Here is a 6196-nt window from a genome sequence, read left to right on the forward strand (position 1 = left end):
GATTCTGGACTTTAAATCCCCCCCCCCAGTGTGTCAAATCATATCTAAGATGAAGAATGAGAATCATATGCCCTTTCCTGAAAGCAAGAAGCTTATTTCATTGAGTATATACTATATCCAGGCATTTCTAGGACTTAAAATATGTATGCATAATTCAAAGGACCCTCTTGTCTGCTATCAAACAAAGGCCATAAAATTCTTCAGAGGAAAGTGATGGAACTTTGAGATAACATCCAGAAAAAGACATTTTATCTGAGAATAGCTGGGTTTTTACCAGTTAAGGACAACTATTCTTGTTTTTCCCCTACACCAGCTATAGATAATGAGTGGAACAAACATAAAGCCAATTTAAAACTCTGTTCAGCAGAATTTCTAGGATAGAAACTGCATTCTGTTTTTATATAAAGTGAATTCAAGAGGGATTTAAGATGAAGAAGCCGCTGGCATTACATGGGGGGAAAAAAGGGCACAGGACTGTCAAGGGTGTTGAGGTAATAGGAAGCTAGTCTCCAAAAAGTCTATAAATAGTTGAGTGGATAAAAAAATAAATACACTATGGAGTACTACTCAGTTTTAAGAAAAGATATCATGTAGCTTTTTCAACTTGGATTGAATTGGAATGCATTAAGCTAATTGAATTGAGTTAAAGAAATAAAACATCAAATACCATATGATTTTGTTCATATGATGAATAAAAAGAAAGTAAAGGATTAGATATTCCCTAAGTGGAAGAAATTCCTGATAGAACTAGGAAGTGAGGAAGCCTAAGGGGCAGAATAGTAGAATAATGGTAGACAGATCTTGGCACACTGGGGAAGGGATTGCTATGCCAGCAATGCAGTATAAAGTACTTTCGAAGCTATTTTAAACTATAATACCTTAAAAAAAAACTTTAAAAAGTCTATGAAAGTTAAATATCCATCAGGGAAACTTTTTTCACTTGTGATAATACTTCTCCAAGTAAGAGCTTTCTTGTTCATTTTGACCTCTACTTATTTTATTTTATATATTGGGTACAGATTCATTCTTGTCAATGCTCAAGAGTTACTCCCGGAGCATAGATAAAGCTTTACATTAGTTAGTTAGTTAGTTAGTTAGTTAGTTAGTTAGTTAGGATTAGTCAGTGGTGGTACTCATCTGTGTTTAAGACTTACTCCTAATTAATTCCTGATCTGAACTTAGGAATTACTCTTGATCTATTTAGAAACCATGTAGAATACTGGGGATCATACAGAAGGCAAAAATGCTCTATCCAATGTGCTATCACTCTATTCCCACCTTTTACTTTATTTTATATTAATTTTTGTGAATTTTTAAATTAGAATTAAGTAGTTCAGCTGTTTGTTCTTGAACATTTATTTCTTAGGAAAAGCTTAAACACTGCCTCAATGTCTGTACTATATTTATGGTTTTCTGTTTTGGGATTCAAGAGCAACACAGTCTTATAAAAGTTGGTATCACATTAGTTTTGATTTGAATTTCATTTGAATTAGGCTCATTGAGCAAATTTTTCAATACCTGTTGAATTATTTGTATACATTCTTTTCATCTGATATAAAACTTTATTTAAACACTGTGGTTTACAAAATTATTCATAATATTGATGTTTTAAGCATTCAGTGTTCCAAAACCAATACCACCACTGTGACCTTCCCTCCACCATTTCCCCAGTTTCCCACTCCCCTCTAAGCCTGCCCTCTTGACAAATACACAGTGATTTTGTATTTTAAAAAGGTAAGTGGAATTATCAAAACATAGTTCAGTAAAAAATTTATGATAGTAGTTATATCTCACAATGGTGTTATTAAAATCATTGTCTGAGGACTTACTGGATTGTATTTTTGCTAGTTGAGATTTCTGAACTACTGTTTTGGCTGATTAGGTTTAGTTGATTTTCATGCTACTTTTCTATTTAATTTTCTGTTATCAATATTATGTAATTTGGGAATGTTGCATGGCCATGCATGTGGCTGAGAGCTCCTAGAACTTACAGAACTGTGATGATTTTTAGCCTGCCTACCTGACAAGAATACCCTAGAATTTTCAAGCTGAAGACCAGTACACTTGTGACCTTCATCTGTTTGGCATCTCTTCCGAAATTAGTCTGGAAGCTGTGAAACTGTGCTATTTTATGGCAGCTGCTGTGGGGTGGGGTGAGAGTGCAGTTGTGGAGCTTTTATTATCAAGGTGGAGATTTTGGCCTATCTTCCCTGAAAAAGATTCCCAATTTTCAGCAAGAATATCCCTATATCCTTGAAGTTTATAGGCTTGATTTGGCTACTTTTCTGAGATAAGTCATAGCTTCGAAGCTGTGCCTTTTCAATGGAGGCAGCTGCAGGATGTGGCTGTGGCTGTTGGAGCTTCAGGCAGTATAGAACAGGTGTGAGCGATTGTCTCAACTCCATGAAGTTTCCAGAGTTTTCAGTCCAAACACTGAATATATATATATATACCTTTGACTAGTTTCTTTCATTTCTTAAGTGTATATACATATACATATACAAGAATATAAGATAATAAAAATAAGACAGAAAGCTATATTTCCTCTAACCTTCTCTTGATGTTGACCAGCCTATAGTGATGCACTACTAAATTAAGGTTTTGATGATTAGGGACCATAAAGCTCTACTATAGTTTTTGTTTTCTTGGGGGTGACTCAGCTATATTCAGATCTAACTCCTAGCTCTGAGCTTAGAGTTCACTACTGCTGGTCGTCAAACACCCTATGTGCTTAACTGTTGTTCAAGACCCAGACTGTCTTCTTTTTGTGTGACTTGAGTTGATTGTATTTGTTGGATTCAATTTGGACAGTAGCACTTTGATTCTATTAATAGTTGCCTTAAAGAACTGAAAAGACATTTCTCACATAAAAAAAAATAGATCAGATGTGGGGAGGTAACATGCAGAACATAAATAGAGCCTTGTTGACCAGGTTTAATACAAGCATCTTACATGTTATATTGTTTCTCTGGTTTCTAAAATGTGTTGCTTCTGATATAAGACTTAATTTATGACATAATTAATTGTGTACCATTCAGATATTTAAAACTGATAAGAAAATCTGAGATTTTCAAGAGTTTCACCAGCATAGACTGAAAACCACCCCTCCAAAAAAGAAAAAGTGCAGAGGAGATAACTTTCAAGTTTTATTTTATTTTACCTCATATTATATACTTAATAAATAATAATGCATGGTCTTAAACTCAGGTTCTTTTTTCCTTCCAAAAATGCTACAGTAAGAAGCAATTGTCAAGGCTCACAACCATTATTTTGACATATAATCACATTAGAACCATTGAGCACAAAATAATTTTTCTCATTTTGAGGGTGTTTGGCCTCCCAAGAAGCTTTTCAATAGTGGGTTTCTGCCATTGGGCAAAAGTTCAGCACAAGGGAACAATGGTGTGATACTGCTCTGGTCTTCGGGGTTGGATATATTCTGGCCACTCTGCAATGCTGAGGCTTACAGTACAACAAATTTAGTGCTGCACATTGTCTTGCTCAGGGGACAACATGATGCCAGGAAGAGCCTGAGTCTACTTCTTGCTAGACTTGCTTTAATAATTGTGCTGTTTCTTAGCACCAATTTTATTATTCTTTAAAGTGAAATTAAAATGTACAATATTAAGATCAAGTAGGTTATCAAAAAAGTTCCTTTAACCTTTATTTGTATATTTAAAGATTTAGGTTAATAAATAACCTATTTATCATTGTGCCTGGAAAATAAAGCCTTATTCAAAATTAGGTGAATAATTCAAAGTTGTACCAAAAGAATAAAAATAATGTAAAATTTGATCAGTTTTCTAAAAATAGAGACTTTCTAGCGTAGTTTATTTCTCTTTTATTTTCTTTGGGGTGGGGGCACATCTGGGAATGGTTAGGGATTACTATGAAAAATCCCACCCAAGCTCTCTGCTTACTACTAAAAGACAATAGCAGGCAGATATACAAGTTGTGGAAACAAAACCACAACAGCTTCTGAAATTCAAGCCTTTATTGGGAAAAAAAAAAAAAAGACAATCCCTTTGAGTGGAAAACAAGTAGGGAAAAATTCAGAGGTACTTCCTATTCATGAGTAACAAGGACTACCAAAAAAGAATTATCCTGAATATAATAGAAACCAGTTACTCCAACAGCATTTGATGAAAGTTCCAAAGTATACCTTTAAATAAAAGAGGTATATCTTCAATGTACTTCCTTTCAGACCCATCCTTGTATTAGGAAATCAAAGTTTGAGGAAGTAGTGAGTTTTGTTAGATTCATTCAGGATGAATAAGCTAGTTTGGACACATTTTATTAGAACATACTCTGAACTTAATAATTACTCCCGGTGGCTTGGAGGAACCCTATGTTATATCTTGGATTGAACCAGGGCCAATTTCATGCAATGCAAATGCCTTATCATGCGAGCTTCAGACATACAGCTATGTTTTATCAGAATAAAGCCATATTCTAATGATTTAGATAAATAATATATGAGCATTGTCAACCAGACAGTTGACTTCAAAACAACTTTCTTTCTTTTTTTTTTCGGGCCACACCAGTTAGATGCTCAGGGGTTACTCCTGGCTACGTGCTCAGAAATTGTCCCTGGCTTGGGGGGACCATATGGGACACCGGGGGATCGAACCGTGGTCCTTTCCTTGGCTAGCGCTTGCAAGGCAGACACCTTACCTCTAGCACCACCTCCCCGACCCCTCAAAACAACTTTCAATATTTCTGTTCATCAGAATTTTTAATATAGACTTTTACAAAAGAAGGACATCTATCAGGCCCCCAATCCTCAGTGCCAGCACCGAATCTTCTCTCAACTGAGGATGGGGAAGCTTCTATGGGGGGAGCTAGGTGACAGACCACAAGAACTAAGCCCTCCAACAAGACCATAGGCAGCCATCCTACTTCAGCCCAGCTTTGTAAGACTGGTCAGTCAGGGGGTGGGGGGTGGAGGAAGGAACAATTAGTCAGTCTCTCCTCCCACCTGGGGAAGCTGGGCTGTCCAGGTGACCTTTCACAGCAGACCCCCAATCCTCAACACCAGCACCGAATTTTCTCTCACTAGCGTCCTTCATCAGTCTTCATTTATCACCTGCCCTCATTTTCCCCACATTTCCCAACTAACTACTGTAGTTAGTTTACCATGATACCATAATGTTCATAATTTTAGATTGCTTCTAGAAAAGGAAATGGGATGCCCAAGGCCCAGTGGATAATACTCCATGGTATATACTCCCTATACAGTGCTCAATACCACCACGTAGATTTCTAGAATGCTCTATACACAATCCAATCCAGGAATTCTGTCCCTAGTAAAGTAAAGCTTACAACCTTTGCTGGCTTTAATTTCTTTTCCCTTCTCACTTTCCATTTTTTCTTAATTTATTATTTTTTTCTTTTTACTTTTTTAAGATCCCATTTCACCTGGGTCAGATTTTTAACAATAACCCATGGATTGATCATTCATGTCTGTTGATATATAAGTATGAGTGTATATGTTCACCATACCAATGGCTATTTAATGTTCATATGTAATAGATATAATATCAATTTCATGGTATAGTCTCCCCATACAATGCACATTACAATATCATTTCATTTCTTAGACTTGAAAAATTATTGTTTTTAAGAATCCTCTATACACAATTTAATCTATGAAGCCTTTCTCCAGTCTAGTTTACCCTCACCAACCACGATTGGTCTAAGGAGAGAAAAAAGGAAAACCTTTACATCAGACTTGCCAGCTTTACTCTTTCCCCCCCAACCCTCTTCTTTTCTTTTTTATTCTCATTAAGTGTTCTTTTTTTTTTTTTTTTTGGTCCCCCAATTCACAATACATACCCGGCAAGGGGCCTGTGTTGAGGTGTATATGGGGTGCCTTTACTGTACCTCCTCTTTCTATACAGCCAGTGTAAAGAACACAGCCTGTGGTAAGATTTGGGAGGCCTTATCTTATCTTTTATTTATTTTATTTTTTTTTCTTCTTCAGAGCAAACTAAAGTTGTTTTTTTTTTTAAAGTAAGAATTCATTTAAAGGACAAAATTAATTAACATAATGAGGTAAACTAATATAACATAATATAGTGACATAACATAACATAATATAATTGATATAATAATAATACATGTAAGTCAAAGAAAATTTCTGATTAAAAACACAATTTTTTTTTTCATAATGGCTTACATATCTTTCACTGTAGTA

At 35.5% G+C, this 6196-nt stretch overlaps 1 non-coding gene across 1 annotated transcript; it reads right to left on the bottom strand.

The window, feature by feature from the left end:
• Positions 1-5808: 5808 nt before the first annotated feature.
• LOC126026364 (small nucleolar RNA SNORA51) lies at positions 5809-5941 on the bottom strand. The gene has a single exon (XR_007501656.1). It is a non-coding gene; the product is annotated as a small nucleolar RNA SNORA51 (small nucleolar RNA).
• Positions 5942-6196: the final 255 nt, after the last annotated feature.

The sequence above is a fragment of the Suncus etruscus genome, chromosome 13, assembly GCF_024139225.1.
Source record: "Suncus etruscus isolate mSunEtr1 chromosome 13, mSunEtr1.pri.cur, whole genome shotgun sequence".
Taxonomy (NCBI): Eukaryota; Metazoa; Chordata; class Mammalia; order Eulipotyphla; family Soricidae; genus Suncus; species Suncus etruscus.